Consider the following 15,364-nt stretch of genomic DNA (forward strand, 5'->3'; position numbering starts at 1 on the left):
TACAGTGGCTTGCAAAAGTATTCGGCCCCCTTGAAGTTTTCCACATTTTGTCACATTACTGCCACAAACATGAATCAATTTTATTGGAATTTCACGTGAAAGACCAGTACAAAGTGGTGTACATGTGAGAAGTGGAATGAAAATCATACATGATTCCAAACATTTTTTACAAATCAATAACTGCAAAGTGGGATGTGCGTAATTATTCAGCCCCCTTTGGTCTGAGTGCAGTCAGTTGCCCATAGAAATTGCCTGATGACTAAATTGAGTGCACCTGTGTGTAATCTAATGTCAGTACACATACAGCTGCTTTGTGACGGCCTCAGAGGTTGTCTGAGAGAATCTTGGGAGCAACAACACCATGAAGTCCAAAGAACACACCAGACAGGTCAGGGATAAAGTTATTGAGAAATTTAAAGCAGGCTTAGGCTACAAAAAGATTTCCAAATCCTTGAACATCCCACGGAGCACTGTTTAAGCGATCATTCAGAAATGGAAGGAGTATGGCACAACTGTAAACCTACCAAGACAAAGTCGTCCACCTAAACTCACAGGCCGAACAAGGAGAGCGCTAATCAGAAATGCAGTCAAGAGGCCCATGGTGACTCTGGACGAGCTGCAGAGATCTACAGCTCAGGTGGGGGAATCTGTCCATAGGACTATTAGTTGTGCTTCGCACAAAGTTGGCTCTTATGGAAGAGTGACAAGAAGAAAGCCATTGTTAACAGAAAAGCATCAGAAGTCCCATTTGCAGTTTGCCACAATCCATGTGGGGGACACACCAACCATGTGGAAGAAGGTGCTCTGGTCGGATGAGATCAAAATGGAACTTTTTGGCCAAAATGCAAAACGCTATGTGTGGTGGAAAACTAACACTGCACATCACTCTGAACACACCATCCCCACTGTCAAATATGGTGGTGGCAGCATCATGCTCTGGGGTTGTAGAATAGTGAAGGAAAAACACAAAAAGGTCCGGGAGCCCAATCTGGTGCAATATCGTTAGTTGGTATAGATATATAAAAAAGGCAATTGAGTATATACTCGCAAAGGCGGGTTGCAGCAAGGCAACCACTTGTGTCCGGAGGTGGAGAAAAACCGTCCCCACTAGGCCTTTTGTTTCCAAGACGGTAGCTGCTCCTAACAAAAAACGATTCTTTCATCGAGAAACTCGACTGAATCACCCTCGATATAGGATATATATGAGGGAACACAGTTATATTTCAAGTGGGTAGGAGGCGCCCGGTCTGGGTTGCATCAAGTTATTAAATAGTACTATATCAAGATATCAAATAGTAACTGATCCAATCCCTATAAAGTATGGGATAATAAGATTCTTCTACCTTATAGATGGTTGGCAGAATATGAAAACAAGTAAAAGTTTATGATTAAAGAATCAGTTTTTTATTGGTGCACTTTGACAACGTGTTTCTCAGCTCACAGCCGCTTCCTCAGGTCAATACAAGTGCCTGTGAAGAGTTCGGAACGAATATCCGGGCGCCAAGGATATTCGTTCCGAACTCTTCACAGGCACTTGTATTGACCTGAGGAAGCGGCTGTGAGCCAAGAAACGCGTTGTCAAAGTGCACCAATAAAAAACTGATTGTTTAATCGTAAACGTCTACTTGCTTTCATATTTTGCCAAACATCTATAAGGTAGGAGAATCTTATTATCCCATACTTTATAGAGATTGGATCAGTTACTATTTGATATCTTGATATAGTACTATTTAATACCTTGATGCTGTAACGATCGGTGAAGCACAGAGAGGTCTGATTACCGGTGATCTGCAGTATCACGGGGAATACAGACGTATACCAGATTATAAGTGATCTGCAGTCTCACCGATAATCCAATATACTAGCTAACCTCTGTTCACCTGAGTAGAGTGTAGTGTTTTGGTGTAACAGTAACAAGCCTCAGCGCAGTCGGAAGTACTGCGCTGATTCCTTCCGCAGATCTGGACTCTCCAAGACGGGAGGAGTCAGACTGATAGTAGGAAGGTTAGTCTGAAAGTGACACTCAGGAGGAGATGCCACTGACAGGACGGGGAACCGCCTCCAATAGTGAGGTCGGTTCTCGAGGTCGGACAAGCCAGGTCGATACACACGGACAGATAAGGTACAAGATCAGGAGGCAAAAGCGGAGTCGAAGTACAGGCAAGGTTTGGCAACAGGCTATCAGATATATCAAGGTACAAAATCAGGAGACAGAAGCAGGGTCTAGGACGAGCCGGGGTTCGGCAACAGAGTATCAGAGATATCGAGGTACAAGATCAGAGTTCAGGAGGATAGTCGAGACAGGCAAAGGGTCATAACAGATAATCACAATCAAACTAGTACTTTAGCTATCAACAGAATCTAGCTAAGTGTAGGATTACAGCTCCAGCTGGTCCCGGCACACTTGCGGATCTGACTACGGATCTGAGTGCTCCCACGTATGTGATCGCACGCCAGACAAGGAACAAGTGAACAGCCAGCAGTATATATACTCAAGGACCTTTCCAGGACCTCCCTAATTGCTGGACCAATGAAAGTTGTGGAAAATGTCAGCTGACCAGCCTGGTCAGCTGACTACTTCTGGCTGTTATATAAGCTCTGTCTCTGTGCGCGCGCGTGTGTCACTCTTAATCCTGGTGGACTATCAGTCCCAGCCACACCAGAACTGTCTTGTAATGTATCTTGAGCACCACATGTGGGGGCCGCTTCCAATGCGGATTCCGCCGTTTTCAATGCGGACACCGCCGTTCCCAATGCGGATTCCGCCGCTCTGCCTAAGCGGCATGTGGCGGTTTTTCCGCGTTGTGACGCCCTGCTGGACGCGGAAACAGCGGCCTCACCTTGAGAGACGGCGGCTTTTCTGCGTTTCCTTACAGTACCCCCCCCCCCCCGAGGAGTGGACTCCGGACAGCTCCTACCAGGTTTCTCGGGATGTAAGGCATGAAACTCCCTCCTTAAGTCGTCTGCATGCATGCGTGTCCCCGGTACCCATTGCCTCTCCTCAATGCCGTACCCTTTCCAATGTACGAGGTACTGTACCGAGTTTTGTACCGTGCGTGAATCTAAAATCTTCTCCACCTCATATTCGGGTTGGGCATCTACCAACACAGGAGGATGAGGAGTAGGACCCACCTGGACTGCTGGTTTAAGAAGGGACACGTGGAAGGACCTTACCCCCCCGCATGCTGGTGGGGAGATCAACGGTATAAGTAACATTGTTGATCTTCCTGGCTACCGGGAATGGACCCACAAACCTGGGACCTAGCTTGTCAGAAGGTTGTCTCAGGGTCAAGTGACGTGTGGACACCCAGACCAAGTCTCCAGGTTGAAACCTTCACTCCAATGACTGTCTTTTGTCAGCTTGACCCTTCTGACTCAAAAAAGCCTTTTCCAGGTTACTCTTTACTGTTCCCCAAAGGTCCTTAAGTGACCTTTGCCAGGTCTCCAGGGCTGGGAATGGAGTGCAGGCTACTGGCAATGGGGAAAATTTGGGTGATCTCCCCGTCACTACCTGAAAAGGAGAAAATCCGGAGGACGAATTTTTTTAAATTATTTTGCGCAAATTCTGCGAAGGGCAAGAATCTAACCCAATCGTCTTGCGCCTCAGCAACGTAACACCTCAAAAACTGTTCTAAGCACTGGTTTATCCTCTCTGTCTGGTCATTTGTCTGTGGATGGTAGCCTGACGAAAATGACAGCTTTATGCCCATGAGCTGGCAAAAAGCCTTCCAAAATCGTGAAACAAATTGGACTCCCCTGTCTGAGACTATGTTTTCAGGAATGCCGTGTAATCGGAAAATATGAGTTATGAATAACTCGGCCAATTCCTGAGCTGAGGGGAGTCCTTTCAATGGCACGAAATGGGCCATTTTGCTAAAACGGTCGACTACCACCCAAATGACCGCCATGCCCTCAGATCTGGGAAGCTCCCCTACAAAATTCATGGACAGGTGAGTCCATGGCTCACTCGGGGTGGGCAAAGGCTGCAGGGTACCGATAGGTGCCAGCCGGGAGGGTTTACTCTTGGCACAAATCGCACATTCCCTCACGTACTCCTTGCAATACGCTGCCAAGGACGGCCACCAGGCGCATCTGGCTACCAAATCCTGTGTTCTAGATGCCCCAGGATGCCCAGCATTCTTATGCGCATGGAACATCTCTAGAACCTGAAGACGAAATGGCAGAGGAATGAACAGCACCCCTGCGGGCTTCCCTTCCGGGATGTCTTGTTGAAAGGGAATCAAAGTCTCCTTCCAATCCTCCCAAGTCTCTGTTGCGGCCAGTACCAAGCTCTGGGGAATAATGGTCTCTGGAACGGAGGGCTGTGCTGTCTCTGACTCGAAGCATCTGGATAAAGCATCCGCCTTGACAGCCTGATGGGGGCTCAACCTCTTAGCCCCCTCGATGTACTCTAAGTTCTTGTGGTCAGTGTAGACCGTGACCGTATGCTCAGCTCCCTCTAACCAATGTCGCCATTCCTCGAAAGCCAGTTTAATGGCTAGGAGCTCTCTGTTGCCAATATCGTAGTTCTTCTCCGCAGGAGAGAACCTACGGGAGAAGTAAGCACACGGGTGCATTCTGCCCTGCAAGCCAGATCGCTGAGACAACACAGCCCCCACCCCGACCTCCGAAGCATCCACCTCAACAATAAACGAAAAAGACGTATCCACATGTCTGAGGATGGGTGCTGAACAAAATAGGCCCTTCAGGGTGGAAAAAGCCTGTAACACCTCAGGAGACCAGTGCGTGGTATCTGACCCTTTCTTGGTGAGACTGGTAAGGGGAGAAATGACCGTAGAGTACCCCTTTATGAACCTCCTATAATAGTTGGCGAAGCCAAGAAACCGCTGAAGAGACTTCAACCCAACCGGCTGAGGCCACTCCAGAACAGCGGAAACCTTGGCAGGATCCATAGACAGGCCTGTGGTGGAAACTATGTACCCCAAGAAAGCGACAGAAGTTACCTCAAATATACACTTTTCAAGCTTTGCGTACAAAGAGTTCTGCCTTAGTTTGTTCAAAACGAACCTCACATGGGTCCTATGTTCAGAGAGGTTGTTGGAGAAGATAAGGATATCGTCTAGGTAGACTAGGACAAATTTCCCCAACACCTCCCTGAAAACCTCTTTGATGAGTTCCTGGAAAACGGCCGGGGCATTACATAGCCCGAAGGGCATCACCAGGTACTCATAATGCCCGTCTGGTGTATTAAAGGCCGTTTTCCACTCATCGTCCTTTCTTATGCGTATCAGGTTGTATGCCCCCCGCAAATCCAGCTTAGAAAAGATCTTGGCGTCAGTGATCTGTGTGAACAAATCGTCTATCAGAGGTAGCGGATAGCGATTCTTCACTGTAATCTTGTTAAGACCGCGGTAATCAATGCAGGGCCGCAGGCCTCCGTCTTTCTTTATTACAAAAAAGAAGCCTGCCCCGGCAGGCGACCGGGACGGGCGAATAAACCCCTTGGCCAAATTCTCCCTGATGTACTCCTGCATAGCCAATTTTTCGGGCCCCGACAAATTGTACAAATGACCCGGGGGGGGGGGGGGGGGTACACAACCGGAACGGAGATCAATGGGACAGTCAAAAGGGCGATGGGGAGGCAATTTATCGGCTGCTTTGGGACAAAATACATCAGAATATTCAGAATAATGGTCAGGTACACCCTCCACCTGGACTCTGGTTTGCCCCAATGTTAACTTCCCCAAACACCGAAAACAATGCGGTGACCAGGTGGTTAACTGACCCGTGGCCCAGTCAATATGCGGTGAATGGACTTGCAACCACGGCATGCCTAGGATGATAGTGGAGGTTGACATATGTAACACAAAAAATTGTAATTGTTCCCCATGCAATACCCCTATTATTATTATTATTATTATTTATTGTATTTATAAAGCGCCAACATATTACGCAGCGCTGAACATTAATTTAGGTTGCAGACAATATTTAGGGGTGACATACAGCAATATGACAATACAGGAATAATAGAAAACCAGATCACACAGCACAGTATGAGTAGAAGGTAATGCTTAGTCAGTCACTGTATTGAGCATGGAGATTAGGCAAGTTAGGTTCACTCAGATGCATAGCATGGGTTCACAGTAATGGAGGTGCATGATCAGGTAGGACACAAAAGGAGGAGGACCCTGCCCAAAGGCTTACAATCTAGAAGGAGAGGTAAGGACACGAACGGTAGGGGACCAGAGTTCAGCTGTAGGTTTAGAGCACTTGTGAGGGGTAGTAGGCCAGAGTGAAAAGGTGAGTTTTGAGGGCTTTCTTGAAGATGTTGAAGGAGGGGGCTGCCCTAATGGGTGGAGGTAGGGAGTTCCATAGTGTTGGAGCAGCTCTTGAGAAGTCCTGGAGGCGTGCATGGGACTGGGTGATGCGGGGGGCGGTTAGGCGAAGTTCATTGGAAGAGCGGAGTGAGCGGCTAGGTGTGTACCTCTGAGTAAGATCGGAAATGTAGGTTGGACAGGTTTTTGGACCGATTTGTAGGTCAGACACAGTATCTTGAATTTGATTCTGGACTGGATAGGAAGCCAGTGGAGGGATTCTAGGAGGGGATCTGCCGTGGTGGAGCGATGGGAGCAGTGGATAATTCTGGCTGCCGCATTCATGATGGACTGCAGTGGGGCTGTTCGGGTCATAGGGAGACCAGACAGCAGGGCATTGCAGTAGTCAAGGCGGGAAATTATGAGGGCATGGATGAGGAGTTTGGTGGTGGCAGAGGTCAGGAAAGGGCGAATCTTACAGATGTTACGAAGGTGGAAGTTGCAGGACTTTGTGAGGATTTGGATGTGGGAAGTGAAGGAGAGTGCGGAGTCCAGGGTGACACCCAGACAACGGGCTTGAGAGGTAGGGCGAATGGTAGTGTGGTTAACAGTGACATGCACATCTGGGAGGTTCGTGGATGGCCGGGGTGGGAAGATCATAAATTCTGTTTTGTCTAGATTTAGTTTCATTGAAGGTTGTCGTAAGGGAGCGGTTGGAGAGGTAGGATGAAAGCCAGGACAGGGCGAGATCGTGAATGCTCAAGGACTGGAGGGACTGGAGGAGTAGGAGATGATCTACTGTGTCAAAAGCTGCTGAAAGGTCAAGGAGGAGGAGAATGGAGTATTTACCTTCAGCTTTAGCTAAGGCAAGGTCATTGACCACTTTGGTGAGAGCAGTTTCGGTTGAGTGTGCAGGCCGAAATCCAGATTGCAGTGGGTCTAGGATTGAGTTGGCATTGAGGTACTGGGTCAGGCGTTTGTGAACCAGACGCTCCAGGAGTTTTGAGGCAAAGGGGAGGAGGGAGATAGGACGGTAGTTGGAGGGTAGCGAGGGGTCGAGGGAGGGTTTCTTGAGCAGGGGTAGTACAGTGGCCTGCTTGAAGTCTGAGGGGAAGGTGCCTGTGGATAGGGAGAGGTTGAACAGGGTAGTGAGGACTGGGGCCAATTCCGTGAAGTGAGGCTGGAGTAAATCAGAAGGGATGGGGTCAAGGGGCGAAGTAGTGGTATGGGAAGTCTGCAGTAGGTGGTTGACTTCCTCGGTGGTAGCAGGGCCGGATTTGTACCATTTACCGCCCAAGGCCCACTATCAGCAGGCCCCCCCCCCCCCCCCCCCCCATCCTTAAAAAAACAGAGTTTTCAGAAGTGAGCAAGATTAGAGACTGGGATTCTCTATAAGGGCTGGTTCAGACGGACGTCTGCGTGGCGTCGCATCTGGGGGCGTTGCGGCGGCTGCGCGGTCAGGCTTTCAGTAGCCTTTGGTCGCGTTCCGATGCGGTTGCGTTTTTTTTTCCCCCTATGGGGAGCATTAGCCGTCGCGGTTGGCCGCTCCCTGGAAGCAAAATGTCGCTTCCAGGGGCAGCTCGAACACTAACGAAAATCGGGACCCGAACGCCGCAATCGGGTAAAAGCGCGCGAAAGCTCGGTGTACCGTGACGTTCCGAACGCTTGCGGTAAACGCTCCGCAAGCGTCCGTCTGAACCAGCCCTAAAATGGCTCATACTGTTTTTCTGGAGGCTGTCCTCCTGATAGTCTGATGTACAAATCATTAGCAAGTTACAAGCAAGTATTTCTTAATGCTAATTAATTCTGCTTTTGTCTTTGTTAAAAAAAAAAATACAAGTCTTGCTATATCCTCTCTCCACTTGCTGGCGCTGGAGTCTGTACATAACCATAGCTTTGTTAACAGTTTTAAACATATTTTGAGGATAAATAAGTATAAACACCTCCTCTAAATACTAAATGTATCTTTCAAGTAAACCTTCCATCACTCACTTTTAGTGGAAAAAGATATGCACCCTGTACATTAACATCATTATTATCTATTATAATTTACTATTTTAATATCTCAAGATGTAATACCCATCCCTGCTTGAATATCTGCACATTTTAATTTGCAGTTATGCTGCTAGCCATATTCTGCTACTGCTAGCACAGAGTTTGGCACATGATGTATTTACACATGTAGGGGACAGTGCAAAACAGCATGCCCCCAACCGAGAGCTGAGCAGTGACTCACTGGCTCCTGCTCTCCACAAAGTCCCTGCTCATTCGCCTGCCCTCCATACATTTTTTAACTGGCAGATTCATCACCTGTCACTTGGGTCCGCGGTACCGCTCCTGCTTGCCTGACCGGCTGTCCAAATAGATCCTCCTCCACAAAGTAATCCTTCTCGTTTACCTGCTCTCCTGAGACGTTGCAGCTGGCAGAGGAGCTGTTTAATTCCTGTCTGTGTCACTCGTGTCCTATTGTCGTGTCCTATTGGTCCTATTTGCTCGCCTGCACAATGTCCAGATAGATCCTCCGACCTCCACTCCACGAAGTTCTCCTGTTTTGCTGCGCTGCCTGGGGCCATACATAGAGCTGCATATTCTCAATGGTGCCCCTCTCATCATGTTGATGAGACAGCGGGCAATGCCTAGTGATGGCGCCATAGACTTTGAATACAGGAAGTGAGCAATTATGCTACTTCCTGTAAACGCCGGCACTGTCATTGAGCACCGCTCGGTCTCAGCACAATGATGAGAGGGACGCTGCTGAGTATATGCAGCGCTATCTATGGCCCCGGGTAGCGTAGCAAAACAGGTAGAACTTAGTGGAGTTCAGAGGATCTATCTGGACATTGTGCGGGCGGGCGAGTAAGTGCGGTACCGTGAACACAATACAATCGGCACAGACAGATAATGAAACAGCTGACCTGCCATCTGCAACGTCGCCCCAGCCAAGCTGCCGCCCTAGGCAATGGCCTCTGAGGCCTGCCCACAAATCCGCCCATGGGTGGTAGTAGGAGTGAAGGTTGTGAGGGGAGGATAGGGTGGAGGAGGAGCTGGTTGGGAGGGGGTGGGAGGTGAAGATTGGAGATTGGATATTTCTTGGCGGATGGAGACAATTGTGTTGGTGAAGTGGGTGGCTAAATCTGTGGCAGAGAGGGAGGAAACTGAGGGTGGGGGGGGGGGGGGGGGGGGGTGGGTTTAAGCAGGGAGTTGAAAGTGGCAAAAAGACGCCGGGGATTGGAAGCTTGTGCTCCGATGAGCTTGGTAAAGTATTCCTGCTTTGCATGAGCAAGGGCAGTGTGGAACTGCAGCAGGTTGGTCTTGTACTGTAGGAAATCCTGGTTAAGTCTAGTTTTTCTCCATTTCCGTTCAGTGGCGCGTGTTTTCCTCTGGCGGTTGCGAGTATGGGTAGTGCGCCAGGGCTGGGGGTTAGGGGGTCGGTGGCGGCGAAATATTGGTGGAGCAGCTTTCTCTAGGGCTGATGAGAGAGTTTGGCGATACTGAGCTGCAGCAAGATTAGGACAGGTTAGGGTGGGGAGAGTGGAGGAGAGGGCATGGAGGGGGTCAGCAAGGACACTAGGGTTGAGCTTGCGTAGGTCTCGCTGCCATCGACCAGGTGGGTGGGTTGGTAATTTGGAGGTGCTTTCCGTGAGGAGGTTGAAGGTGAGAAGGTGATGGTCTGAGGGTGGAAAGGGTGCGATGTCAAGATCTGCAATGGTGGTGGATTTAGTGAATATAAGGTCGAGAGTATGACCTGCAGTGTGAGTGGGGGTGTTGGCGTGTTGTACTAGTCCAAGTGAGTTGGCAATGGTGAGTAGCCGGGTCACAGCGGAGTTCTGGGCTTCATCGATGGGAATATTGAAATCCCCAAGGATGATGGTGGGGAGGTCAGAGGAGAGGATGTGAGGGAGCCAGGAGGCAAGGTCATCGAGAAATTGTGGGGTGGAGCCCGGAGGGCGGTATAAGACCGTAACAATGGCAGGGAGGGGGTGGTAGAGGCGGATGGTGTGGGCCTCAAATGATGTGAATTGTAGAGAGGTAGGTGGGGTGAGGACACGGAAGGTGCAGGATGGTGAGAGGAGCAGACCCACCCCTCCCCCGGTCCTATTGTCTGGTCTGGGGGTGTGACTGAGGTGAAGCCCCCCGTAGGAGAGGGCAGCCTCTACGGCAGAGTCAGAGGAGGTGAGCCATGTCTCAGTGAGTGCGAGGATGGTTAGGGATTTGGAGAGGAAGAGGTCGTGGACTGCTGTAAGTTTGTTGCGGACGGATCTGGCATTCCAGAGACCGCAGGGTAGGGGACAGTATGTGTTTGTGGGTGGGATGGATGGAAATAAGGTTGGAGCGAGGATGGGTGTTGAGGTTATTTGTGGACAGAGGGCTGTGAAGTGTATGAAGCAGGTCAGCAGGGGATGCTTGACTGGCAGCAGGCTGTGGCCCAGGATTGGGTGATATATCACCAGCTGCAAGTAAGAGTAGGAGGGAGAGAGTGAGCAAATGAATGGGATTTAAATGTTTGTGAGTTTTTTGAGCTGCTGGAGGGAGAGAGAGATTTCAGGAGAGCTAACAGTTCATGAGAAGCTGAGTAAGGTGAGGAAAGCAGAGCAGGTGAAATGAATATGGAGTGTGGTACACTGGGAGGGTGCATATTGCAATGCAACTTGTAGATGTTTGCAGACAGGCAGAACATAAGAAAAGGTGCAGTAAGCATGGTAATGGTCTCTGATTATAACCAGGAAGTTTCCAACCACTAAACAGTTTATATGAGTATGCAGTTAATGCAAGCAAACATGTGTAAATAAAGAAGCAGAGTCTACTTGGCTGTGCAACATATGTCCAGCAGTGGCATTTGTAGCAATAGCATTGGAGGCAGTTGTGGATGCAGAGTAGTTGTTTCCAGCAGAGACCTGTGGCTGTTGAATCCTGTTTGAATTCCTGGGTGAATTCTTGGTAAATTCTTGGTAAGTTGTAAAGCACTTTGTAATAAATGGCACTTCGGAATGAAATGGCACAAGTGACCTAGGCCACGAGTGACCAAGCTCCAGCGCTTAAATAGGTATGATAGCTAGCAAGGCTGAATTAGAAGTGATTCTCAATTAGAAATTGGGAAAACAGTTCAGCTGAGGATGGGAGTGCCTACCAAAAACCAGGCCTGCTGCAATAAATTATTACTGCTCACTGGGCCGGAACACACAGGATTCACAAATGTAATCTGGGAATTTACTAACACTGCTGAACTACTATGGTGATGTCAGGCTTGGTGGTGTATTCTCCACAGTCAGCATGCAACGCATGAGCTGACGTGGAGGAGGTACACACACTAGCACAAGGAATCAGGATATCCCCAGTTTAGTGGAGGAGAGGATTGACTCCAATAGGAGATTGTGGCGCACAGAGCCGGTGCAGATCCGAATAGCCACAAACAATACTTTCGTGATAACGCCTCAGCGCAAAGTAGCGCTGAGCGCATAAACCAGAATTGAGGAGATCAGGACAGGTAGACAGAATGAACGCTTGCTTAACTAGCCACTACTTAGTGACAGCAAGCGTCCACAACAAGACAGACTGGAATGAGGCAGCCAATGCGTTTGCAGCGATGGCGTGCCTCACAAAGACAGCTTGGTGTAATTGCCTTCTTAAAACAGAAGGAAATTTGCAATAATTCAGTTATAAATGAACATTTGTGGTTACCCACAATGCACACCTACTAAATATGCAAATTATCCCTTTTCGCAAAGACAGGACAGGATAGTCAGGAAATAGCAGGATCAAGATAGATGAACGTAACACAGACAAATATACAATAAGTATGTTTTCCTAGCGTATTACAATTACAGCTTTTAATGAAACTATTTGTAACGTCTGACTAACATATGTATATTCGGCAATGAACCGATATATGACATAAGCAGGAACACTGACTAGCACTGGAGCAATACAGGGAACAGGACTCAGAAGGATTCGCTATCTCTTCGCAGAGATGAACGCAATCCACAAACGGTAACAGGACAGGATTCAGAAGGATTCGTTATCTCCTCGCAGAGATGAACGCAATCCACAAACAGTACCAGGAACAGGATAACTAGCTCAGCACGGGTGATCACGATACGCGCAACCACCAAAACGTGCTGGAACAGACTAACTGAACACAGGATATAAACAGTTCGTGTACGTATATATCAGCGTCACTGATGTATCAACGTAACACGAATACAAGGAAAATAATAAACGTGCTGGTATGCATATATATGGGCAATGAACCAATATATGATGCAAAACCAGCAAAGTATCTTTAGAACAAGAAACACGATCGGGGGCTGAAGCGACAGCAAGACAGGCTTAAACTGAAGCTATGAAAACCCGAGGAGTCCTGCAGGAAGCAGATCTTTATACTGAGGTCATCCAATGGGAGCAGACATGCAGATTCCCACACAGGTGAATGATAATCAGTCACAAGCTGACAGCAGGGAAAGGCAGACAAAGCTATGCAGCTTGCATGGAAAGAGATCAGAACTGCCTGAGCTGCAGCACTACTACTTCCAGCAATACCTGCTGCAGCAGCAGCGATCATGACAGGTGAGCTTCACCACCGGGGTCTGTGACAGGGCACGATTCCGTTGCAGAGGGGAATCGTCCACTGCCGTGACCTGTATGGGGGGTCTCACAGGAGTGAGTGGAAGACCCAGCTCCTGAGCGAATTCGAAGTTCATGAAATTGGCCGCTGAGCCAGAGTCAATAAAAGCCTCAGTGGCTACAGATTTATCATCCCATGTAACAGTACAGGGGAGAAGCAATTTTCTTTCTTTAAGGGGTGAAAATTGTGTGCCCAGGGTGTCACCCCCCACTACTCCTAGGCAAACTCGTTTCCCGACCTGTTAGGGCAGTTTCGCACCCTATGCCCTGCTGCTGCACAATACAGGCACAGCTGTTCCGTCATTCTCCGCCTTCGCTCCACCTGGGTCAGTTTCGATCGACCAATCTGCATTGGCAAGGCCGGAGAGGGTGAGACAGGCGGAGAAGGTGCTACTAGAGGTGCAGCGGACGGTGCCGCGTAAGATGTCACCCTGACACGGTGACTGCCCCTAGTCTGCCTCTAAAGGCGTAGCCTGCGGTCAACTCGAATGGCCGATGAGATGGCCTCATCGAGTGTTTTGGGCTCGGGTACGGTTAGCATTAGGTCAGAGACCTCCTCCGACAACCCAGAAAGGAAGTAATCCATCAGGGCATAGTTGTCGAATCTGGCGGTGACTGACCACCTACGGAATTCTGCCGCATAATCCTCGACCGAGCCTCTGCCTTGCCGCAAAAGTTTGAGCTTCCGCTCAGAGGACGCAGCAAGGTCAGGGTCGTCGTAAATTACGGCCATGGCCTTAAAGAATTCCTCTACCGAGGTCAGAGCTGTATCAGTGGGAGGCAGGTTATATGCCCAGGACTGGGAGTCGCCAGCCAGCAAAGTTTTAATAAAGATGACCCGTTGGGTCTCAGTCTCCGAGGATCGGGGTCTCAACTCGAAATACGATAACACTCTACTCTTAAAATTCCGGAAGTCAGACTTATGGCCGGAAAATTTATCTGGTACGGGCATACGTATGTCATCACTAGGAGGGGATCGCACCGAATCAACTGACGTCTGAAGGGTTTGCACAGAGCCTGTTAGGGCATCAATCAAAGCTTTGTGCTGGCCCAGTGCTTGATGGATAGTATCCACCGAAGTGGCAAGCACGGTCAGAGGGTCAGCGCGTGCGTCCATCAGTTTATTGGTCTAGCGTTCTGTAACGATCGGTGAAGCACAGAGAGGTCTGATCACCGGTGATCTGCAGTATCACGGGGAATACAGACGTATACCAGATTATAAGTGATCTGCAGTCTCACCGATAATTCAATATACTAGCTAACCTCTGTTCACCAGAGTAGAGTGTAGTGTTTTGGTGTAACAGTAACAAGCCTCAGCGCAGTCGGAAGTACTGCGCTAATTCCTTCCGCAGATCTGGACTCTCCAAGACGGGAGGAGTCAGACTGATAGTAGGAAGGTTAGTCTGAAAGTGACACTCAGGAGGAGATGCCACTGACAGGACGGGGAACCGCCTCCAATAGTGAGGTCGGTTCTCGAGGTCGGACAAGCCAGGTCGATACACACGGACAGATAAGGTACAAGATCAGGAGGCAAAAGCGGAGTCGAAGTACAGGCAAGGTTTGGCAACAGGGTATCAGATATATCAAGGTACAAAATCAGGAGACAGAAGCAGGGTCTAGGACGAGCCGGGGTTCGGCAACAGAGTATCAGAGATATCGAGGTACAAGATCAGAGTTCAGGAGGATAGTCGAGACAGGCAAAGGGTCATAACAGATAATCACAATCAAACTAGTACTTTAGCTATCAACAGAATCTAGCTAAGTGTAGGATTACAGCTCCAGCTGGTCCCGGCACACTTGCGGATCTGACTACGGATCTGAGTGCTCCCACGTATGTGATCGCACGCCAGACAAGGAACAAGTGAACAGCCAGCAGTATATATACTCAAGGACCTTTCCAGGACCTCCCTAATTGCTGGACCAATGAAAGTTGTGGAAAATGTCAGCTGACCAGCCTGGTCAGCTGACTACTTCTGGTTGTTATATAAGCTCTGTCTCTGTGCGCGCGCGCGTGTCACTCTTAATCCTGGTGGACTATCAGTCCCAGCCACACCAGAACTGTCTTGCAATGTATCTTGAGCACCACATGTGGGGGCCGCTTCCAATGCGGATTCCACCGTTTTCAATGCGGATTCCGCCGTTCCCAATGCCGATTCCGCCGCTCTGCCTAAGCGGCATGCGGCGGTTTTTCCGCGTTGTGACGCCCTGCTGGACGTGGAAACAGCCGCCTCACCTTGAGAGACGGCGGCTTTTCCGCGTTTCCTTACAGATGCAACCCAGACCGGGCGCCTCCTACCCACTTGAAATGCTCTGGGGTTTCTTCTCTTCAGCAGGGACAGGGAAGCTGGTCAAAGTTGATAGGAAGATGGATGGAGTCAAATACAGGGCAATCTTGGAAGATAACCTCTTGGAGTCTGCAAAAGACTTGAGAATGGGGCGGACGTTCACCTTCCAGCAGGACAACGACC

The 15,364-nt window shown here is 49.2% G+C and overlaps 1 long non-coding RNA gene across 1 annotated transcript in view; it reads left to right on the forward strand.

Annotated features, from left to right (window-relative positions):
- The window catches only part of LOC137522453 (uncharacterized), a 45,564-nt gene that overhangs the window by 11,412 nt on the left and 18,788 nt on the right, over window positions 1-15,364 (forward strand). The window lies entirely within an intron of this gene.

This window comes from Hyperolius riggenbachi, chromosome 6, assembly GCF_040937935.1.
Source record: "Hyperolius riggenbachi isolate aHypRig1 chromosome 6, aHypRig1.pri, whole genome shotgun sequence".
Classification (NCBI taxonomy): Eukaryota; Metazoa; Chordata; class Amphibia; order Anura; family Hyperoliidae; genus Hyperolius; species Hyperolius riggenbachi.